This window comes from Protopterus annectens, chromosome 7.part0 (assembly GCF_019279795.1).
Source record: "Protopterus annectens isolate FY-2018-M chromosome 7.part0, PAN1.0, whole genome shotgun sequence".
Lineage (NCBI taxonomy): Eukaryota > Metazoa > Chordata > Ceratodontiformes > Protopteridae > Protopterus > Protopterus annectens.
In genome coordinates, this window is record NC_056739.1 from 655,456,049 (window position 1) to 655,482,154 (window position 26,106).

The window sequence follows — 26,106 nt, forward strand, 5'->3', positions numbered from 1 at the left end:
AAAACTCAGTTTAATAACAATATTTATTAAGTTCATCTTCAAACCCATAACATTAATTGATAAAATCCAGGTACTCTTTCATGTTAGAACATGATTAATGCATTACTTTAATGTTTAATGTTTATAATGCACGCACCAAGACCATACTATTTCTTTCTGAAAAGCCTTCATGTTTATTAATTGATTTATTAAATAAATTAGCTGTTTTCTTCTTCTGTCCTAAAATCTGGCATGTAAAATTTAGCATTCAGGATGACCCAAAATAATGAGACAGATACAGACTTCTTATGACCAGCTTCACCAGACCTTACTTTAGAAGTAGAGTACAAAGGATTAGATCAGATAAAATCACTTTAGCTAACAAATCTAGGAGACTCTTTCCCTCATACCCTCCTGTGGGACGAATAGACACCTTGTTGAAGTTTCCAGTACTTTATTCAGCTAAGTAGGTAGATGTATGAGTGTTCTTGCTTTGAACATCAGGGAGAGACAGAGAGAGATTCTTCTACATCTGCTAGCTAAAGTGATTTTATCTGGATTAATGCTTTATACTCTTGTTTCTTGTTTGTTAGTGCTGTCACCCACTGGGTCACAGGTGGGATACCAGACTTCATTTGAGCCCTTTGGATTACTTCTGTTTTGAGTAATTGCTTTAGAGGATGAAAAAGATACAGAAAACCAAACATGATATACATTTTCAATTATTTCAGACTATAGGATAGGTATTTTAAAACTATGTAAACAAAAAACATTTTCTAAAGTAAGTCACACAATCCATCTGGCACAAATTTTGTATACAGTACTTCATTAAAAAGAAATATGTCAAAAGATTTCATGTGCAAAGTATTTTAATAGACTTTTTCATTTTTTTCTAAATATGAAGTTTATTAGTTATATGTTTACTTTATTATACTAGCAGCAGGTTTAATAAATGCAAATAAAATGTATCAGTCCTTGGAGTTGTTTGAATATTGACTTGACTATCTAACAGACTTAAGAGTGTTCTGTACTTCTTTTGCTAATGTACTAGGAATTGTGTTAATTAAGTCCCATCAGACACCTCTCACAACACAGCACAGTGTCAGATAAACACTCTTCTGTTCATCTGCTTCTGATTTTGGAAATGTCTCATTCATTGGATGGCTGTCTGGACCCTTCTCTTACTATGTCTTAGGTAGGAGCATCGCAATTATAGCCATTCAAGGAATGTATCATAATTGACCTTATAATACAGATATCAAAAATCATACCGGGCTTGACCCTCTGCAGTTAGTCTTCGATTTTTGCTTCAGTAAGTACAGACTTGATTAAACATGTATATACACATGGGAATATCCCTAATGTTTATAATGAGTCAGGCAATGCTGTGGGGCATGTAGAGACTGCATTGGTTGATGTGGGTGCTTTTTCTGGTCGTGAACAAGAAGATTTATTAAGGGAACAGAAAGGGTATGCTAGCACCTTGATTCCTTTTGAGTGCAGGTGAATGTAATTCTGCTTGCAGCCTTACCCCTATTGAGCTAGCTATCCCTCAGTTTTGGGGAAATTGAGAGGTGGAGCTGGTTCTGTTTTACATCAACCACTTCATACTGCTGGTGGGGTGACATGAGCTGAATAGTGGATAGCATGACTCCTGTAATTGAATGCTGAAATGGCAGTGAGTTTTTGCTTTCGACTTCACGTGGTTATAATGTTAGTGGAGATGGAGCACACTTGAAAAAATAAAAACACTTTTTTTAAATCCTTTTTTTACTGGAGAGACTGGCTGTTTTAGCAAGATCCAACATTGTGTTAAACATGTTGAACAATTAAAGCAATACATACTGTATAATTCTATGCAAGCTTTCAAGCTATTCACAGAATGGTTAACTCAACATACGGCTAAAGTTGATAGTATATTTTTTAAAGATATGTCTGCTACTGAGTTTTCTTCTAATGGTGGCAAAGAGTAGGGTCCCCTGAATAATAAATTATGAAATCTGAATAAAACATAATTGAATATCTTTTATGATAAATTGTTTTTGGAACAGTAACCATAATATTGAGAGGGTTTAATGTCCTCCCGACAACCTTCTTCTTCTTTTTCACCAGAGGAGTCTAGTTTGCTGGAAAGATGGCAAAATGTGTCCCTTAACTGCACTATGGAATGGCTGAAAAGTTTCGTGGAACATGATAAGAAAAAGCACGGCATTGTAGTTTTTAATATTTCTATAGTACAGCCTGACACACAAAGGATTACTTCAAATGATGATTTCACTAAGAGGATCTCAGAAAGTAACTCTAAATTTGTGAAGGTTGAAGATGCCATTTTAAAATGAAAACAAAATAAGTTGGCAAGAGATAAAATTGACTTTGTGTTGAATCATATTATGTGACAGTTTCCACAGCAGTTAAGTTTTTTGTCACAGGAGGAATCAGGGGACAGGAAGGTGACTGGATAGAAGCAGAAGAGAAATAGTCAATGTTTTCAAACATGCAGTTTATTTATTTATTTACACTTGCTGACTGGGAAAATCCGACTGGATGCAGGTCCTTTTTCAGCGGAGGCCTGGGGAGAAAACTTCCACAATAAGGATGAATTTAGGTATATGATTGCAAGAAGTAGATGTAGTTGTATGTATAAGAGTAACATTAATACAATCATAGTTCCTGATGAATATCATAGTACATACAGTACTCACATAATATCTGTGCCATCTAAGATGGCGTGTATTCTAAGAATTAAATAGCAGTTATTCACATTGTTATAGTAAAAAAATTACAGCAGTATTATAAATAATAAGCTTTCAAGCATCAGAGTTGGCTATAATCAAAGGTAGTTAGTGGGGTGGAAGAGAGGTTGAGGGTTGATGGAGTGGGAGATGCTAGTGAGGAGTGTTACAAGGGCATGAGTGTTACAAGTTTGAAGAAACGGTGTAAGTAATCTACTGACATATATTCTGATTATTATGTTGGTTTGAATATTGAGGGGGGGGCATCTCATAGTGTTGAAAATTTGAGTAACTTACAGGTAGTTAATCTATCTAGTATTAATTTGAAGGAGGCCCACCTTCAGGTGTTGTCTGGGGGGACAAAGTTTATTTCCATGGTATTAATTAAAAGGAGGAGGGTAATGATTGGTTTGTATATATATTTTTTTTACTAAAATTAAGTTATATCTTTATTATTCAACAGCCAACAATGTTGTTGAAGTTACTGATGATTCTTCTTTGGAAGAGGGTTTGTTTTTGTCTTGTATTGAGACTTTTGACTCTTCAACTGATTTTTTTTGTTTCCTGTTTTGGAAGAATTGAACAGGGAAGGTATTAATATATGTAGTTTGAACACCTATGTTTTATCTGGTAAGTAATCTACTGTTTGCACATCTAAGAACAACTTTATTGAGGTATTTGAAACCTTTGTCACAAAGGAAGTCATTTCATTATTTGACATATGCCATCCTTATGTTTGCAATTTAACAAAGGAAGAGTGGTCAGCCTTGAAGAACTTCATAGCATGGACACATAGAAAATCATATTATTATTAAAAAGACAGATAAAAGAGGTAATTGGGTGATTGTGGATGAGAATTTGTATAAAGAATTGTGTTTATAGGAGTTAAAATTCTCAAACATATGAGAAGTTGAGTTATTATCCAAAGGAAGAGTACATACTTGAGTTTACAGTATTGGTTAACAGATGTTTTAATGTGGGTATGTTAACCAAGCAACAAGTACAAGTTTTAAGACAGAATTATACTTATAAACCTGTTTTTTATTGTTTACCGATGATACATAATTCCATCAACAATCCTCCTGTGTATCTTATAGTATCTTTTATTGGTTCCATTTTGGAGAAATTAGGTAAGTTATTAGATGAATACTTACAGCCCATAGTAGTAAAGGGTGATTCATATATTAAGGATAGCTTTGAATTTTTGCAAAAATTAAAACAGTAAAAATTTGTGAAGATGATTGTCTGATTACGGTTGATGTCCATTCTTTATATACGAGTATACCTAATCACATGAGCTTACAGGCAGCTGATTACTTTTTACCAGATGGGCCTGAAAAAAATGTATACTGTGTTTATTAGAATTCTATTCGTCAAACAGTTATTTTTATTTGATGGTAGTTATTACTTGCAAAACAGGGGTACTATGATGGATGCAAGTTTTGTCAGTGTGTTCATGAAGAATTATTTTGATCAACAGTACATTTACTGTTCTAAACCTTTTGTGGACAATAATAAATTTTATGTACTCTTTGTAGATGATTTTTTTTTTAATTATTTGTTTATTCTTTGAGGGTCAGGGTTTGTATTCAATGAATTCATCAGTTATTTGAATTCTAATACTTTCAACATAAACCTTACTGGACTTGCCAGTAAATAAAAGGTGACATTTTTGAATGATGGTTAATAAAATCTTATTAGCTGCAGTATATAAGTAGGGTGCTTCCACTAATTCTATCTTGTGGGCTAATAGTTGACATCCCTCACATACTTTCCAGTCCTACCTAAAGGGGAACTTATTCATTCTGCCAGATTGTATAATATGTTGGATTTTTTATGGCAGAAACTTAATTCTACTTTAACAAATTTTGTGCTAAAGGGTTATTAATGTAGGGATGTTATGCATGACTACCTGCCCTTATCGGCTGAAGAGAGTAATGAGATCAGATCAAGTAATAAATTAGCTTCAGACTTTTCCTCAGTGTGATTCACTCATCCTACTGACCAATTTTTTAGTGCTGTTAAGAAGTGTATATATATATATATATATATATATATATATATATATATATATATGGATCCCTATCATATGATAGAAATCTTATTTGACTGAAGCTCATTTTACTGCGACCATAAGACTGAAATTTCAAAAGACTGAAAAGTCACTTGACTGAAACCCATTATACTTAATTTCAACATACTAAATTTTAAACTGGACCATCCAGACTAGGTGGGGGGCTAACTTCAGGATCACACTACAGTGGGGATAAGGGCATAGTAGTGGCAGCATGTAGACTACTGTAAGGTAAGTGAAAGGTAATTCATTCTGATTTTTGGTTGTTTTGTATTTATACCCATATAGGATCAGTGTAACTTCAACCACTGAAGGGTTATTATAGTCTGAAGCACTAGCTGTATTTTAATAAAGCCTTTCCAGCATATTTTGCAATTACTCTTCTCATCTGCAACCTAGGATTATGGCTAACCATGTTTGCAGATGACTGCAAACTGGGAGCTTTCGTCAAGTCACCATCTGATATCCAAGTCCTTCAGCAAGAATTCATAATCATAATGTATCAAAACCAATCCCTGCCCATGGTTATCAAAAGATACTAAACTAGCCTTGCACCAAAGGGACAAAAAATGGAAACAATATCAAAAACATAAAAACTCTAACACCCTCCTAGAGTATAAGCAACTATGAAACTCCACAAAAAACTAATAATTAAAGACGCAAAGCCCAGTACTCCAAACTCCAGTCCTTGCACTTAACAAATCCCAAAAAATTCTGGGACTCCATCTCATCAATGCTGCATCCTGGCAACAAAGAAAACCCCATGCCCAGACCCCAACCTCTCCAACCTTGAAACAGCCAGTCAGTTTAACTCATTCTTCATAGACTGCATAGCTAGACTATCAGCCTCCTTCCCATCCCCTCTTCCACCACAACCACCTCCACCCCCTCCTGCCCCAACCACCACCCCAATCATCAACCTTCCTCCACATCCTTCTGCCTCTAGCCCATCCTCACAAACACTATAAAAAGACTTCTCCTCAAACTCAAATCCTGTCACAATGCACCCTCACCTTCCTCAAACAATCTGCACACAGCATTGCCTACCCTATCTCTATTTTTATAAATAGATCCATACAGGAATCATATGTCCCTTTTATCTGGTGCCATGCTTACATCATCCCTCTCCAGAAAGGTGGCAAAAACACTGATACCACCAACTTCAGGCATATTGCCATCCTTTTTCCTCTTTCTAAAATACTAGAGAAAACAATACAAGCACAACTCATGGCACACCTAACACTAAACAATCTCCTCTCCCCTACCCAACACGGCTTCCACCCTGACCACAGCACCATGACTGCCCTTCTTTCCTTTCTTGAAACCATAATCCTCAAACATGACTCAGGCAAGTTTGTATCCACACTATTCCTAGATCTGTAAATGGCCTTTGACACCATCTCACACACCCTACTTATATCCCAACTCTCCACCCTACACCTCTCTCCCACCACCATCACCTGTTTTTCCAGCTACTTGTCCAACTGCCAACAAGCTGTCCAATGGAAAACTTCAACTTCGCCCTTTCATCCCACACCCACAGGTGTCCCACAAGGTTCTGTTCTTGGACCTCTTCTCTTCAACCTTTTCATTAACAACTTTCACCAATCCATCCCAGACTCATCTATCATCCAATATGCAGATGACTCAACAATCATCTGCTCAGCCTTAACCCCCTCCGAGCTCCTAGCAAAAACCCAATTAGCCTTCTCCAAAACAGAAACCCGGAAGCAGTCTAACCATCTGGCACTAAATGCAAATAAAACCAAACTGATGTTTTTTCCCTACCAAAAACTCCATTGACAAATCCACATTCACCATGCAGAGCCAAAACAACACCCTCCTTGAAAGCGTTCCCAACACCAAGCTTCTTGGCATCATTATTGATGAAGAACTAAAATATGACACCCACATCTGTTCTGCAATCAAGAAAACCTACCAGAAGTTAGGTCTCTCCTACAGGCACACCCACTTCCTAAGCTCCTCTACCTGTCAAACTCTTGCATCCACCTTTCTACTCCCCTCTTTTATGTATGGCACCCCTCTTTTCACCAATCTCCATTTTGGACTTTGGTCAAGACTTGAATCCTGCTACCACAAAATCTTCAAATTTACAACCAATTCAAAAAACTCATTCCACCACTGCCACTCCCCCTCACCCTCAACTGGCTTGAACTACCCAACCTCCTCAGTTACCTACAACTCACCATTGCCCACAAGCTCATCCTTAAACCTGCCAACTGCCCAGCTCTCGCTACTTCCTTAAAACCTTACATTCCCAGCTGCTCACTCCGATCCAAAAACCAAAATCTCCTTCAGGTCCACAAACCTGCACGACCTCCTGGCCATCTACTGCTGTCCCAGTCCTTAGCTAAACAGTTGAACCTTCTCTCCACATACCTACACAACCTACCTAACCATATAAATTTCAAATCTCAGGTACCCTCTCATCTTTCTTCCAAATGGGAATGCCCTTGCCACGTTCCACCTTAAACAACCCCTCATTCCACCTTGCATGGACTCATCCAACTACCTCTACTGTTACTTCATCCCACCCACAACAACCCCTTCCCTACCAAAAACTAATTTTCTCTCTAATATCTATTGTACTATACTCTCCAATCTCAAATATACTATTACCCTATCCATGCATAGTATTTTCCTAACCTACTAATGGCTAGTAGCTATATATTTTGAAATGTTAAACCTACAATTGTGTTTATAACAAAATAGTCACTTTATGTAAATATTGACATTTTTGTAGTGAATTATGTATTTTCATTTTTGTAACATTGTGACAAGCTAATTGTAAATATTATCACACTTACCTGTAAATGTTTAATTAGCTGCATGAACAATGTTCTTTTGTAACATGTGAAATGTAACTTGCAATTATTGTGGAGCTTTTCTCCCCAGACCTCCACTGAAAACAGGCTCTTCTTGGCCCAGTGGACTTCCCTGGTCATCAAACTTAAATAAATAAATAAACTAAAATAAATAAAATAAAGAAAATGTAGTTAGGGGCCTTGGAAATGGTTTGATAATTCCCTCTCTTTTGATAATCAGCTGACTACAGTAGTTAATAAAGTACTTATTCTTAATACAGATAATGGCCAATGGAATATCATCCAGATCTAAAAATGTCATCATTCCCCTATATTCAGCACTTATTGAGTGCTATGTCCCTTTTGGGATGTACCTCACTAGCATGCACATTCTTGCACACAACACATGAAAGGACATGACCATGGCTGGACAGAGCCATGTGCACACCTTTGCCCCATATGTTGTACACTATACACCTAGCAGCACAGCAGCAGGCCAGACTGCTTCACTCAAGAGACCTATGTCACTAATGGACACAGGTAGCCTGTAAATTGTTCATTTCCCAGGCTCCTGCTTGCAAATGTTTCACCTCCCAAGTCCCTGCTTACACTTACCAAAGGGATGCATGGCTAGGCTTAAAAAGGCCCTTGGGGTTGTTAGCCTAGTAATCACCTATCAAACTATATTGAGAATGGGAAAGCTAGAATGTGTAGCTTACTCAACTCACCATCTCCTACCCAGTTCCTCTGCAGCCTGAGTTAGTTATGCATGCTGGGTCATCTGGGATGTTTCAGGGATTCTATACTCTGTGCTGCAGAGATTTTTACATATTTTTCTTTAATTGATCTAAAGTTTTCATGTTGGTTTAAGGAAGCAGAGGTAGCAAATGTACTCTTTGTGAACTATCAGTAGCTGAGGTGGTGAAAACTTTCAAGTTCCAACAAAGCCAAATGCACATCTATGTAAAAGGCTGTTAATTCTCTGATCATTCTTTGTCGTATTTTTCACAGACTGAATTGTTCTGTCAGCTTGAACATTTAGTTGATTTTAGTTATAGGACTGGAGATCACAGTTCCAGTTGCTGTGAAAATATCTTGAACTCAATAACTGCACACTATAGCTTTATGTTATTGCACCCAGTTAATTCTTTTTTTGGGGGGAGGGGGCTTGACCTCACATTTTTTATAAGAATTAGTAAGGCTGCTCCTGGCTGCCTCAAACAGTGATCTGGATCTCATGCTTGTGTGTGTGTGTGTGTGTGTGTGTGTGTGTGTGTGTGTGTGTGTGTGTGTGTGTGTGTGTGTGTGTGTGTGTGTGTGTGTGTGTGTGTGTGTGTGTGTGTGTGTGTGTGTGTGTGTGTGTGTGTGTGTGTGTGTGTGTGTGTGTGTGTGTGTGTTTATGAGAGAGACAGAGAGAGACTGATACAGCAGAGTTAAACTGGAGGGAACTGGAAGTAGTTCACTCCAAATAACCCCCGAAACTATGCCGGCTTAACTTATTTATATGCATTATGGACAATCTAGCTCTAAATATTTAGGAACATGGAATAAGATCACAAAGGAAGACATAGATCAAAGATTTTCACAGGATGGCACTTTCCACCATTGTTAAATAATTTACTTGAGGGACATTAGAAAAATGAGAAGCAAAGATAGTGCCTGATCAATGGAATACATTTCTTGTTTGCTATAGTGAAGATTGACACCAATAACACTCTGGGTGGTTTGAAACATGGTAATTAAAACTGTTGCAAAAGATTAAATATCTTAAAAAGACAATGGGGGAAAAATGTAAAACTGTATCCTTTAACCAGTCCTGATATGGACCTTAGGACATAACTCCAACCAGAAAGTGGATGAGTTAGACACAGATGTAATTCCTCCTGTGTGTGCACCAACCACATTCGCACTACTGTATAATCAGTAAGGAAACCAAGTCCTTCTGGATTCATCACAGGGTCCATCAAGTTTATTGGAGGAACCATCACCTTTCCATTCCACACTAACACAGACATAGGTAAGTACATACATAACAGAATCTCAGTTGCCTCATATTACTACATTGGCAGGTATATGAAGCATTACGACCCACCACATTAGTTCATTGTCCATGGACACCTTCCAATTTGTATAACATTTTTTTATTTATTTTTATTTTATTTTATTTTACATTTGTTGACCGGGCTAGTCCAGCTGGATACATGTCCATTTTCAGTGGAGGCCTGGAGAGAAAAGCTCCAAGAACAGGGTTACATAAACAAATACAAGGACAAAGCTGAAGCAAGTAAATACACTGACGTTTAAAGGCAAGATAAAGCAAGCAAGAAGTTATATATATAATTTAAAAGAGATACAGACCTGAAAAGATGGACTAACAGGGCTACATTGTGGACCCTTAAGGTTTTGGGGTTGGGTGGAGGCTTAGAGAGGCCTAGGTGAGGCAGGGACATTAGCTATTAGTCTGGATTAGAGCAGGGGCATAGCCATTGGGACTTCAGGAGTGCTCTGAGGTGTATTTTAAATTGGTGCAGAGAGGACATAAGTCTTAGGTTGTTTGGGAGGGCATTCCAGGATTTGCAATGGAATTGGCATATAGAACTTCACCACCTGAGTTGTTAGATTTAATGGTCAGGACTTGTAGACTTTTGGATGACCTGAGGGACATAAGGTTAGAGTAGGGGGTAAGTATTTTGTTCAGTGAGGGGGTTTTATTTGGATGGTTGATAATTTTAAAAGCCTCAGTGAGTTGGTTGAGTTTGAGAATGTTGGGCAGTTCTAGCCATTCCAGTGTCCTTAGATTTAGGCAGTGATGGGTGCGATAGGGCATTCCAGTTATGAATCTGGCTATGTGATTATAGGTAGTAGAAAGTTTATTAAGCTCTCTCTTGTGAAGGAAGGAGAATATCGGGGAGGCATAAAGGAGTGTGGAGAGGAGGTGGGTTCGAGCAATTGTTAGTTTGGTGTGCGGGTTTAAGAAGTTCTTTATTCTATACATGGACCCAAGTTTTTTGTTGACCGACTTAATGGTTAGGTTTACATGCATATCAAATTTAAGTTTGTGGTCTATGGTCACCCCTAGTAGTTTGGTGTGGGAGACAGGATAGATTATGGTACCATTGTTGGAGGACACATAGAAGGTTGGGTTGTGGGTATTAGGAGGTTCTATTCCTTGGGCGGTAGCTGGAGTGGGGAAAAATAGAAGTAATTTGGTTTTGGTTGGGTTAAGTAGAAGTTTTAGTTCCGAGAACCATTTTTTGACTGTGGAAAAGCAGTTTTGGGTTGTGACTTGGAGTTTGGCGAGAGAGACGTCAGAGCAGATCAGGGTGGAGTCATCTGCATATTGAATGCAGGTGGCTTTGGGAATGATAGAGTGTAGACCATTTATAAAGATGGAAAAAAGAAGAGGACCGAGAATAGATCCTTGGGGAACACCAATATTAGTGGGGAGTAGGTCTGATAGCCTATTTTGCCACTGAACCGCCTGTTTTCTGCATGAGAGGTAGGCATTAAACCAACTTATGGTTGGTTTGCTAAGATGAAAGGTTTCCAGTGTGTGGAGCAACTGTTGGTGGTTGACCATATCGAAGGCTTTCGATAGGTCTAGAAAGAGCGCAGAGGAGATTAATTTGTTATTGCGGTTGTAGTTGACTGAGTCAACAAAGGAGAGGAGAGCAGTGGTTGTGCTGTGATGGGGGCGAAAGCCGTGTTGGGTGTTGGACAGGAGGTTATTTTGTGTGAGGTGGGTAATGAGTTGCTTGTGAACACAGCGTTCCATAATTTTGGCTAGAGGAGACAGTATTGCTATGGGTCTATAGTTAGAAGTGTCAGTGGAGGACCCTCCTTTATGGAGGGATGATATAAGAGATTTTCCAGATAGAGGGAATAGAAGCTTCAGAAATGGTCCGGTTGATCAAGATTGAGACAGGGTAGGCTATGGCATCAGATGCTATTTGTAAGTATTTGGCTGGGAGCAAGTCAGCCGCTAGGGTGGTTGGTTTAAGTTTTTTCAAAAGGGTACGAATATAGGAGGTGGAGGTAGGTTGTAGGTTGAAGGCAGATTGGGTTGGATCTTTGGTTAAGGTTGCACCCGAGGGAGAAGTAGCAAGCTTACTGGCGAGGGACTGGATGGTCTCAGTAAAAAAAGAATTAAAAGTGTTGGCTATTTCACTTGGATCTTTATCCATAAGTTTTTCAGGGGTGGGGGTGGTAGATTTACCTGGATGAAGGAGGTGGTTGAAACCAGCCCAGAATTTTTTAGGGTTATACTGATGTTTATCTTAGAGGTGACAGAAATATTGTTTTCTATCAGACATAACGGCTGCCTTGGTTGAATTTCTAAGCTGCAGAAACTTGACGCGATCTAGGGGTTTTTTTGTGGTTCTCCATTTGTTCCAGGCCTGATCTCTGAGTTTAATTTTAGTTTTAGTATCTTTTGTTAGCTAAGGTGTAATACGTTCCTTAGTTCTAGTAAGTCGCTTAGGAGCATGAGAGTCAAGTATCTTGAGGAAAGTGTCATTAAAGTATGATACACTCTCATCTAAAGGTAGAGTTTTTAGGATGTGCCAGTTACATGCCTGGGACAAAATTCTTGCTGTTCCTAACTAGTCTAGTTATGGGGGGATTTGTAGTTGAACATTTGTGTTTTATAATAAAGGTAATAAGGTGGTCACTAAGGTCATTGGGAAGGGTCCCTGCGGTATAGTTGTTAGGATCCTTATTAGTAAGAATCCAGCCAATGATGCTCTCCTTTTGTTGGGCATGTCCAATTCTAGTGGGAGAAAGAATATTTTGGGAGAATCCATGTAAGTTAATGGGGAGAGGGTTTGATTGAGCGGAGTAGAGGGACCAGTCAATATTAACATCTAAAATTATAGTTTCTTGGGGATAGTTGGTAGCAAGCCAACTAAGAGTTTGTTCTAGGTTTTCAACATTTTTGCCTGGTGGTAAGTAAATTACTATGAGATTAATACTTTTTTTGGTTGTTTAGGGATAGCTTCAGGGCAATCAGTTCCAGGTTAGGAACTTTTGGAGGTTGGAGTGAATTCATTGTGATGTTCAAGGAGTTCTTGAACTTGACAGCTATTCCCCGCCCTTTCTAGTTATTCGATCGGCCCTGAGGATGTTATACCCAGGTGGGATGATTTCCTCGTCCTTAATGCTTGGTTTGAGACATGTTTCTGAGAGACACATGATGTCAGGGGAATGGGTTTCGAGCATGGCATGCAAGTTGTGAACTTTATTATTGATGCTTCTTAGATTAAGGTGAAGCATAAGGAGGGAGTCCGCTGGGCTTCTGGCTGCGTTGAGGGGGTTAGGGCCTAGGTCACTATTAGGGCTTGGGTTAGGGTGGATATCACCGTCTGGCAAAAAACATGGCAAAAAAATAAATAAAAAAATCCCGAAATTAGGGAGAACCACTGAAGTTTAAAGAAAAATTGTGCAGTATAATCCATGTTTGTCAGATCTTAAGCAACTACTGTTTTTCATACCACCTTCCAGATTATGACAGAACTTGTATTTAGAGGCAAAAATGTCAATATTGATTTAGAAAAGAAAGAACATATTAATAATATACTTAGTATAACTGATTAGTCAAAAATACAAAATAAGCAAAATAAAATGGAATGTTCATGGGACTGTTTGAGTATGTTAACATAATTTTTGAGTGTTGTTCGGGAATAGTTCACCCATTGATATTTGCCCATTAGACTGTGGTAGCAGCCTTTGTGCAGGAGCTGCACTTACCCTTGCAAGCTCAGTTAGATCACAAGTCTTTAAATTCACAGAAGAGCTAAATGAATTGTTTGAATATACAAACTATTGTGTAGAGTGTCAAGAAAAAAATCCAAGGAATTTGTGCATGGTAGGTGAAAGTTGGGGACTATGATGAGTCAGAAAATTGTACCTGCTTTCATGTTTCAAATGAGCCTTTTTCAGAGTAGTACCATCTGTTTACCATTGTCTGTAGTGCTTCCCAAAATGGCGGTATATGTGTACTGAGTACTTAACTTACAAATGACTATTTTAGCATTCTTTTTCTGATAAAATACAAGTTAATACATAAAGATATTATTTTGTTTTTAATATACTGTAATAGTATAATCATACATCCAGAAGGCTATGTAGAAGAGGGTGGGGTAGGTGAGATATCAGCTCACGCGGCCCACCAAAATGGTCCAAACTGAGTGCAGCATTTGCCAAGGCTGACATTAAACAACATGACAGCATTATTGTAACTAATTATTTGCCTTCTCCTAGGGAATATTTAAAAGATCCACCTATATCAAATGCCGAACTGGAAAGCTTCTGAAGATGGATCATGCAGTGATGAATACAAGGACTGGTAAAAAAAATTCTGCAGCCATGCAACAACATCCAGAGGGAGTAATGTCAGGAGAAGTAGCTAAAATAATAGCTTTAACCAAAGCTTGGGAAGTTACTAATGATAAAGTGGTAAATGTACCAATTCCAGCTATTCTTTCAGAGATGGGCAGCCCTGGAAGTTGAGGAGATTTTTTACTTCATCAGTGAATAGTATTAAAAACTTTAAATGCTTTAATACAAAACAAACTTCTCTGTGTGGAGGATTTTCAGTCCATATATCTCTAGTTAATCACTGTATATTAATCAGATCAGACAAAAGTAGTAGAAGTAGCGAACTTAAACTCATCTTAAGTAAAAAAAAAGAAATAAATAAAAAATATATAATTGCACAGAATTACTAAGTATTAAAAAGTAATCCAAGCAAGGCAGTCAAAAATCCTTTATTAAGTACACAGACAAGCGATCCAAATAAAACAAAAATAGAGTCCATCTCACATTTCATTTCAAAGGCAGCTAATGTTTGATGTAGTGGTGGACAACAGCTTATAGGCCTTTTTATAGTTTCATTAATAGGCTTATTTTCACATCACAGAAGGATCAGGACAGAAACATAAGCCATAGAGGCAACCAGAACTGACAGAGAGTTCTACAGGATGAATTACAGGACAACCGGGACCACAAACAATCCAGCTACCAGGAGCAGCAGTACCTTCACAGAGACCAGTTTCTTCAGGAAGACCAATATCGACAGCACAGACATCAACCACCACACCAATACCAAAGCCAGCACCAGTACCAGAACAAGAACGACGACCACCACCAGAGCCCCAGAGCTTGTCCCTCTTACCAGGTTCCCCCATACCACAACCACAGCGAGGAATACTACCACAACCCACCGAGATTCCAGAAAGCAGAGGAGGAATTCCAGAGGTCTCATACTCTATCCACAAACCCCCAGGGAGACAGGAGAACCAAACAGTGGACAGGGGTGAGGGAAATACAATACCTGGGCAATCCCAACTGGAACCCCAACTACAACCCAGGTCCCAGGCTCAGACAGAGGAACCAGCCACAATAACAGGTGCAATAATAACAATAACAGGTGCCACAATAACAGGTGCTCCACTTATCTGGAACCACTCTGTTAAAGCACTGACTGAAGATGAAAAATGTGTGTTGTGCAAAGGACTTACTTTTGTACCAAGCTGCAGGAGTGAGAATGTTCAGATACTGATAGACCTTAAAATGTTGGTGAGGAAGTTCAACTTAAGGGTACAGTTTCATGGCAAAAGTAATGACATTGAAAATAAGCCTACTGATGAAACTATAAAAAGGCCTAGCAGCTGTTGTCCAGCCCTACATCAAACATTAGCTGCTTTTGAAGTGAAATGTGAGATGGACTCTATTTTTGTTTTACTTGGATTGCTTGTCTGTGTACTTAATAAAGGATTTTCAACTGGAAACAGACTGCCTGCTTTGCTTGGATTACTTTTGAATACTTAGTAATTCTGTACAATTATATATTTTGTATTCATTTATTTATTTTTTTTACTTAAGACTAGTTTAAGTTCACTACTTCTACTACTTTTGTTTGATCTGATTAATATACAGTGATTAACTAGAGATATATGGACTGAAAATCTTCCACACACACAAGTTTCTTACACTGTTTTGTTTTTGGACCTACTACACTTGTTTAGTGGGTTGTTTTGAGACTTTGGGGATACCACGGAGATTACTTGTTTTTAAGTGCTTTAATACATTCCTGATCTGTTACTTTCTAGCAAGATTTCTGTGGTCAAATGTCAAGCATATCAATGAGTTGTGAGTGCTATTGTTATTGGTAATAATGTAGGATAAAGTATGGTAAAGCAAGTCACAAGTTCAAATCCTGCTTGGGTTAAGACAATGAATCTCTCAGACAGTAATGGCAAATCTTTTCTTGATTACAGTAAAGTTGTAGATTTTCAATATGAAGTGTCAGAGAGAACAAAAAGAAAGTAGTGAATTGTTGAATGTCTCCAGATAGGGTTGGGAGGTTGGCAGACACAAGGTGCAGAGTTTGATTCTCATGTGGGGTAATTGACTATGCTTAAAATGGCCCACAAGGGCAATTAGCCTAGTACTAATCTATGAACCTATAATCAGAATACTTATAGATGGGTGACTACTAGTCCAAATAAATTACTTCCTTAAGTTTTTACCACCTTCTGTACCGTATAACAAAACTTCCCTAATAAAGGTGATTGGGAAGGACTGGTATGTCATCTACCTTCATTCTCTGGTGTCTCAGTACATAGAGAATTGCACTATGTACCTTAAGAACAATACTTTCAAGGGTGTCGCATGTGAAGGGCATCTTTATCATACCTTGGGGATAGATTTTATACACTTACCTAAAATGCAAAGATGTTCATACTTCTCAACTATACAGATTTTCGCAGAATGTCCAGACTTTTGCTCATATTTTTAGTCCATTTTTCAAAAAATTGTAGTTTTCTGGCAAATTAGTGACAAATCATTAAAGACTTGAAGCTAGAAAATGACAGACATTTGAGTTTCAGACTTCATGCCCTTCAGAAAAGTCATGCTAATGCAAAACTGTTACTCTATCAGCTTTCTAAGTTTGTAAGAGCAGTATTTAAAAAACGTCCCTATTTTTGGGCCTTTCTCCCACTTTTATTTATGAATTTGTCCCAATTTTTTGCTCTAAGAGGTTGTGAGGTACGGTTTTTGCTATTGCGTGCATGTTCATTTGCTGGGCAGAAGCATATCCCTGCATTAAGGCAGATGCTATTACATTGCTTAAAAGGTTTTTGTTGGTTAAAATGTTATTGCAGCAAATGTATACCCTGGTTTAGAGTACCCTGTAGTACTAACTCAGATTAGGGCACACAGTTTCTTAGCCATACAATGTAGCCTTGCAAAGCATTACATGTAAAAATCAGTTCCATTACTTTCCTCATTCCCAGTGCTGTGGCCTTGTTAAATCAACTAACAGCACCTTAAATAACAGACTGGGATCAGTTAAAGTGGATTATGGTTTGTGTTTGGCTTTAATATCTATGCAGGGAGCTATGAACCTACCAGAAAATGTAAGGCCTTATGTAATAATCATGTGAAGACTTGTGAAAAACCTTCAATCCCACATAGCTGAAGTATTGAACTCACTTCGCTTGATAATACAATGCTTTCATAGTGCTGGAAATATAGTTTAGAAATTCAACAAGAATAGCAGAACAGGACCTGCCAGCTTACATTAATGTTACTGTCATGACTTAAACTGGGTGAGTAGGTTTAAATAGAATTGCTTTAAAGGAAATCTAGTCTTAGCCTGCATTGAAAAGGACCTGCTGTTTGTTTGTTGTGCAGGATTGCTACGTGGATGCAATTTCAGAAGTGCTTTCCAGTAGCACAAAAGACAATATGATAATTCTTGAGGAAGAGGATATTGCTGTAGATCAAAACTGATAAATTAGTCTTATTATGCCAGACTGAGGAAGTATAACTTTAAATGCTATTCCTATGTGTAATGAAGCTTATAAATGCATTATTATAACACACTAATATGAAGGTCACATTTACAAAACACAAACAGTATCAGAATGGAAGATTAGAGCAGTAAGACAGAATTTTTTCATATTTTTATTTAATGCCACTAGAATCTCAAACAGGTAAAATATGTATTGATTCAAGGATGTATTATTTTTGAAGGAAATAAGTTTAGAATGGAGTAATGCTGAATGTTTTGATTTCATTTTGCACCTTGTTCCTAGCACAGACAGACTGTTTTCCTTACTGAAGGTGGATATGTTTGAATGTGCTGACTTACATATATCAAAAAAGTTATTACAACCTTGATTGCAAGGCAATGCCTGGCAATGTTCAATGCAGCAGGAACTGAGTATATGTACAATTATGGACAGTGAAATGAATAAAGGGATGAAGTCCATGTTAGAAGTAGATAAGCCACATGTCATGAGGCTTGCATGTGAAAGAAAAGTGTTTATTTTGATTATAATTTGTTAGCTTTGAATTACACTTGTATTTTTCGTTTCTAACCAGGATACATTGAATTGTAAAATGTATTGCTCAGTTTACTCGGTTAGGCTGGTGATCTTGGTTTCCCGCCTCCCTACAAATAAGTGGTGTAATAAAGTTCCTTTTTATATAGCTAATGAGACTCATCTATTACTAGAAACCTATGCTTTTCTTTATTTGACATTTCAGGCCCTATAAAAAGGCAGTGCCATAATGTACCACAATAACCACCTATCAGGGCTAGGCAGTTGTGATACTGATGTTGCTTTCTCAGTGTCTGGTTTCAAATATTTAAACATTATTCTACTTTAAGTTATTTTTGTCTCAGGCATTTTCAAAATCCTCCTAATCCCCTAGGTCTTATCATAGGCCCTCTTCTTTCATTTAATTGACTTGTTCATTCACTTTTTGAGGTAAGATCCAAGCACCTTACAGACCAAGAATAAAACAAAAAAAACAACAGATGCAACCCTCCAGGAACACTTTAATGTACAAAGAGTAATGCTTTCTTCAGTGGTAACTCCGACTTCATCCGAATAATATCATTTCAAAATCACACACTTTTTATACATTAAAATTAGCCACATGTCCATAATTAAAAACTACCTTTCCCAGTTTTAAAGAAATATTGCCACCCCATTTTGTAAAACACAGTGAACACATACCCCGGGATTCATGAACCTTGCGCCAGGCGCCAGCATAGCGTCGGCGTTATAAAGCCAAATATGGCCACCGAGCGATTCAGGTATGAAGCAATCCCACGTGCACTACCGGCGCGCGGACCTCGCCGCCCGGCGTAGGTATGCTAATCACACTGTGTGCGGCATTGCACCATGCAAATGAAGGCAAATAGCGATTCACGAAGTGGGGCATGCGTAGCGTAAGGGCACGGCAATGTAAACCGAAAAAAACGGTTTACATTTACCCAAACATGACCAAGGAGTAGCGGAAGGCTGTCAACGTCAGGTATCATACAGGTGCAATATGCCAAAGGTGAAAGGCACCGAGAATGTCCAAAGAAAACATGCACAAACTGTAAATAATGACAAAAATGTCGTATGCGTAGAAACCACAGCAGAACCCCTGGATATGTGTACAGAAGGTGCAAAGCAATGAAATAATATGACAATGTCCTAAAGAGCTGTATAATACACATCAGCTGTACAGCCACCACACACCATAGTATGTATGGAAAGCCCAACCCCAGCGCAAGGGTTGTCAAGGAGTGTTGGGACTGTTAGGCGCCATAACCATGTATTAGCAGTCAATGCCATGCAAATGAGGCAGATAATAGTGAATCGCAAAGCTGGCCGGTGTAAGGATGGAGCAAACGGCGGTACTACACCGGTGGCCTACGAGATACATGTCAATCGCAGAGGGTGTGCCACTGTAGGAGGAAGCATATTGGAGGCCAGCAAACCTGGGCTGTACAATGCACATCACAGCAGCAGGACCGGCGTGTGAGGAAATAGATGCGCTGAGAGTACATAATGCACGCACAGATGCATGTGCACGAGGATGACTATGTTCCCCAACACAGTCATGTGACGGCCTCCCTGTCAACAGCCACGGATATAGGAAGGTAATGCGGAGAATATGAGGAAATGCGGAAGCAGTGTAATTGGAGCCGTAATGAGCAATCAACACCAATCAATCCAGGAAGGGCAAACGGCGGCAGCCGACAACTCTGTATGCAGACTCCTGCATAACAGGAAAGGGGAGGCATATGAATGCAAAGATAGTAGGGAATGTAGTAGAAATGCAAAGAACAAACAACGAAATAGCACAGCCAAGTACAGAGGTAGCATAACTGCGGCTGCAGATAAAATGCATCATATGCCATGTGCCTGCAGGATGCAGTAATGTAAGATGCAAAGCTAAGCCAATGCAGGCAACTGTAATGTAACACTAAAGGCAATACCGTTGCAGTTGCAACCGTAAAACACCGAAAATAATCCATGGATACGGCTGCACAGACACACCCAATGACATCACCGGGTATACAGCACAACAGTATAAAGTGTGAATGCACACAACACACAGCCTTGATTTCCCAAAGCGCACCGTAGGGTGTAAACACACGGGGAACTTTTAATATGTATATGGTGGGTGCCGCCGTGGCGTGATGCATAGGTATGTGGCAGAGACAGATGGAGTTGCAGAGGCGGTCCCGACAACTACCGTAGGCCGCACAGGAGAAGGAGAGTGTTCAGACCAAGGGTGACCTACCAGGGGCTGCAAGACCTGGAGATAGTAGGCGCTACAGGGTGGACAGGGACACGTTACAGCAAATAGTGGAGCTGTGCCGGCCGCCTGAGAACAAGAGACAACAGAGGGAGCCCATCCCAGTGGACACAAAGGTATGTGTGAGCTTGCGAATACTGGCTACAGGTACCTTTCTAAGGCCAACCGGGGATATAATGGGTATCTCACAGGCATCAGCATCTAGGGTACTACACCAGTTCCTGGATGCCATGTTACCACATGCCCATGAGTATATAAACTTCCCAGATCTCAGGAGGAGTTGGCTAGCAATATCGCCGCTTCCACCGTGTGGCACAATACCGGAGGTACTGGGTGCGATCGACTGTGCGCACATAGAAATCAAGTCACCGCCGGGAGCAGGGTACATGCTACATAAACCGCAAGGGATACCCCTCCATCAATTGCCAGGTGGGTGTGCAATGCGCGGGGCATTATCATAGATGTGTGTGCTGGCAGCCCTGGAAGCTTCCACGACTCCCATATCTGGCATGCCTCACAGCTGTATCAGGTATTCGCCAGGGGACATCACACAAGGTCACCTTGTGGGGATGCTGGCTATGCACTGGAGCCGTGGCTGATGACACCCATCAGAAATGCACACACACACATGCAAGAACGCCATAATGAGGCACACGCACAAACCAGAATAATCATAGGCGTGTGTTTGGGATTTTGAAATCACGGTTCGGTGCTTGGATACATCCGGTGGAGCCTTGCAGTACTCTCCAGGCACATGTGCCCACATATTCATAGTATGTTGTATGCTACACAATATGATTCTGCGGAAACAGCTGCTGCAGGGACATAATGGTGTAGGGCCACCAAGCCCGCCACAACTGCCAAGGCAAGCACAGGCACAGGGCGTTCAGCGCCATGAACACGCTGTGCCAGCCCCAGTAGGTAGGCGGAGGCGTACCCAATATGCCTATGCCCTGGCAAAGAGGGAACGCATAGCACATACTTTGACAGTGTAGGCCCCATGGACTGACACCTCCTTACCTGCACACACAGTGAAATGGGCCACACAAACATGTCCGCCCGTAATGTGTACCGTATGGCGGACCTATGTGTGACTCAACAAAAGCGCCCAAACACTGCACCCAATAGCCAGCAGAGCATGGAATGCCAACACCTCACCGCCGCCGGTTCTACAGCACCGGCGTAGCCATGCTGCCACTATCGCCGCAAGTCGACCACATATGTACTTATGTGCATACACAGATACGAAATAGATATCAGTACACATGTAGAAATATATGCGCATACACAGATATAAAGTACAACAGGGTAATATGGAACCCAGGGATGCAAGTTCACAGATAAGTAAGGCCTTGAAATCTCCACATAGTAAACATAGTGACCGACAACCCGATCATCCGGGATGGTGGGCAGAGCAGGTAACGCCAGCCATGGAAATGTCAACCTGCATCAATACATATCCGCGTGTCGGGATGATCACCAGTCCACGGTACAGCAACGGGATATGCGTGTCATATCCATAGGATATGAGTGCGAGATACACGCCGCCGCCCGGCGATGACCAGCGTAGGTATTGTGTTCAACCGTCGGTGCGGCGGCAAGCATACCAGTGAAGTGTATGCGTCATTATGAGGCGTGCCTCATTTGGGGTGTAAAACAGTTCATGTTCCTCGCAGTTCCTCAAAGTTCCACATTGAAAATGTCTGTCAAACATCCATTGTTAGGAATGTATTTAAATGACATCCTGGTAAATAGAAATTAATCATAGTAATTCATTAAAGGTTCTTCACTGTAAGTAAATCAGCATATTTTAATCATCCTATGACCTACTTAGCTGAAGTTGTTACTATGCCATTACTATGTGTTCCACATTATGCCCATTTGTTCCACATTACTAATGTGTGTGTTCCTCATTTTGGAAATAGAAGGTTGAGAGCCATGGCGGCAATATGTGTATGTGTGAGGTGATGTTGTCGTGTGTTCCGCTGTGTGTGTGTAATGTGTGTGCCACTGTAAACTGTGTATGTAGATGACATGTCACAGGCGGAGTGTAATAACATGCGTAGGCATACAGTACAGGAACCATAGGCGTATGTACAGCAGTACCCACAAAGTAGTACTGACATCTCCTCAGTGGCTATGCATGTGGTGACGTAAAATGATGCAAAGCGGAAATGTCCCAGAATGTACCACAGGGCCATAGCCAACAGGAGATGCAAAGGACGCATGTACAAACCATGACCGTATGTATGGCGGCCATAAGGTAGACTCAACACGATCGTCGGCAGCGTTACACAGCATCAGGCATGTCGGCGAAAATCGAATGTGCTATCCGGCACCGATCGTGAACACTTACGGTCCGTAAATACCGCTGTGTGTTCCACGACCGTTAAGTAAGCAAGCGGCACCACGAATAGGAGGCTACGGTAGCATACAGGCCGTCCCAAGTATGGGACCACAATCACCGTAACTATCAGTGACAAAATGCCAATGGATAGTAGGCGCGGACGAACATCCGCAGATATATAACCGATGTGAAGGAGGAATACGTGCAGGCAGCACACATGCAGGCGACACCGACACCACCACGACATCAACAAAACAAACATTCCCAGAACAACAGACAGGTAACCTGCAGCTCCCCAAGCAGGGATGGAGCACACACACAAGCATATCTTGTATGTATAAATGCAAGACCCACACCCCGTACCGTCACCCACATCCGCAGATATACCCCATCATGCGTATCAAAGGGATAACGGCTAAAATCATAGCAAAAACATACAGGCACTCAATGACAGCGTCATACCCACAACAAGCGTGGGAAACACTAGCAGCAGCTGATGCATCCTTGCATCCGTTGTGTACAGGAATATAACAGCTATGTTACACATCTGAATGCACAACGCCATCGACAGATGCCGCCAGGACACGGAGACCCACATGTCGAACAGAATACCATACCCAACACACACAATCCACGGCTAACACCACAGCGAAATGTACCTGACACCACACATAGCGGATGCAGTCACACAAACATGATACAATACATACCATCCTCACGAAGGTATTGCAAATAACCAACGCCACAAGGAATGAACCATGGCCCAGTGCCGATGCGTAGCGTCTGAATGGAGGGATCACCGGTGATATGCGCATAAGTACACACCGAGGAACAGCTATTGGCGTGATGAACCCACATGCCTCAGGTGGCACGGCAATATAAGGAAGACTCCTGGATATTCAAACCGTATGTTCATACCGAACAAATACCGAATACAAAGAAGGAGTAGCAAGCAAGTACTGATGAATACAGAACCAAAGGCCGGAAAGGTATGTCGAACCCACGAGATGTACTGTTGTGTAATGCATGATACGTATGACGAATCTGTACAGTATGTGAACGGTGTGTGTAGGTAAAGATACCTGTCCATCAGGCAGAGAGTGGTGAAAGTTGGTTATGTAATGCTAAGCCGCGCAGCATACCAACGACTGTGGACAACGTGTGCACAGCAGTGGGACAACATGTACACACCCGGATAACCCCAGGTTAGGCTTGCCACCTTTTCAAATGGCCAAAGTGGGACATTTTCGGGACACACATCAGATGTTACAGGTGGACACATACCCATGGTCAGTACAAAGGGTAGAACTTTACTCTTTTGCCTAAATAAAAGCGTAGTCTTGTAGCAGTTTAGTTGCTTATTGTGTGTCTTGTAACATTTAGGAATTTACATACATAAATAACTATGTTATGCAACTCTTACATAAAAATGGGACATAATTATGTCCTACAATCTCAGGACATTTGCCATTTGTAATATGTTTTGCAGGACACAACTGCCCAAAGAGGGACTGTCCCTTGCAAAGTGGGACAGGTGGTAACCCTACCCCAGGTCTGCCATAGGGATTTCAAACACAGAACAATGCCACCACCCGCTGATGCTGGCAGTGGATATCCAACAATGAAGTGCCACAGCAGGGGATAGGACATGTATGTATAGTGTCACAGCACACATGTGCATGGGCATATACCGTCGATGTCATACGGAATGTCGCACGACATGCGTATCCCACGCAGTAGGGGTGACTATGTCAATTATGTGTAATGCAAAGCTGTCATGATGGATATGTTCAGAAATCATAGACAGTATCACAGGCATAGCATGCATGATGGAGGGATGGCCTAATGTTATGTACATAAACAAGATATGTATGGCCTGCACATATGGGACAATGTAGTAGCAGAATAGGTACCGAAATGGAGGGAACAGCAAGTAACGCTGCTCCAAAGGATCGTAGCAGGTGCAATGTGTGCCACAATGATGTCCAGCAGGGCCGTGTGTAAACACATGTGCAATGTACACAGTAGTGACACCCCCATGGTAGTGTCCACTGAGCGGCAGAAGTGGATGTCAACTGTATGTCTATACAGTGCGTCCGCTGTGGTGGTACCATGGGTCTGTGTCACCCTACCAGCAAGGGAGCTATCACATGACTAGTGACACAGTGTGCCCCTGTGGGATGTGCACAGGACCTATGTCCCACAGCACGGTGTGTGTCCAGTCTGTGGATGTCACACAGGCGCCGGGCGAGCAATGTGGCATGTGTGCACATACGCAGGACTGCTCCTCCCATCCTGCCCACTGCAAGCGCCATGTAGGAGTACTACATGCATCAGTACTGCGGAGAACATGGCCCATGGCAGAGTAGATTACACCCCTGTGTTAGTGGCATGCAGGTGAGTACAGATGTGTTACATGACTGTCATTTGCATATGTAAACTGTCTGAGCGGGTAGAGATCACAGCATGACTATACTGAGACATGTAACATTGTATCCATTGTGTAAGGTACACCACACATGTGTTATTGTAACACTGCCTGCGTGTACATGTGTGTATGGCACAGGTACAAGGGCACCCAAGGTATCAGCTAGACATACGGTCCAGAAATCGTGGTCCTGCACATGTGTACCGCCATGGTGGAATATGGCAACCACAGCACCATGTGGGGCATGTGTGTGTACATCAACCATGTACAACGTGATATGCCTGTATAGGGACAGCATCCATGTGATACACACCGCATGACTGTCAGTATGCAAAGGTGATGTGGATGCACTATGTGTGATGCAACTGATGCAATGATATCTACATGATATATCTGCCACACTGACACCTGTATGGTTGTTAGCAATATGAGTAGGATGAGCTAGAATGCTGCCAGGTATGTAGATGTGGTATATGTAGGCATGGACAATACTGTGTGACAGCAGGTAGTGTAATATGCAAATACTGAGCATGAGGGGCCACATGTCTGAGGACTGTGCAATGTCACACGTCCCTGACTTGTTGTAGTTAGCATGATATGCCTGCACCACTGTGTGACCTGTACAGGAGGCACATGGCGTAACATCCCGAGACATAGGGTACGATGTGATGCTGGATGTGTACATTGGCAATAGCATAAAGTGGAATGGTGCTGAAGGGCAAGGGCGGATCATGTCTGATGTGATACCCTCTGTACCACCCCAACCACCCATGCAATAGTATGACAGGTGGCCAGCATGGGATGTGGTGTGCTGTGGCGCACATAAGCCCAACAAGGGTGCCAGTAAAGGCATGCAGGTAGTCAATGAGTGTGTGAAGCATGTATGTCAAGATGTGGCCCAGTGCCATACTGAATAGCCCAGTCATGGGTGTACAAATGCAGCCCCATACGTGCAATGCAGTACCACCCATGTGTAGTGTGATAGATGTGGTAGTGTGGTGGTCAGGGTACACAACGTACATGAATGGGCTAGCAGTCAATGCAGTGTGCTGCTGCAGAGACATGTAACAGCCAGGTTGGCGGGATACAACAACTACAGCGATTGGAGGTGA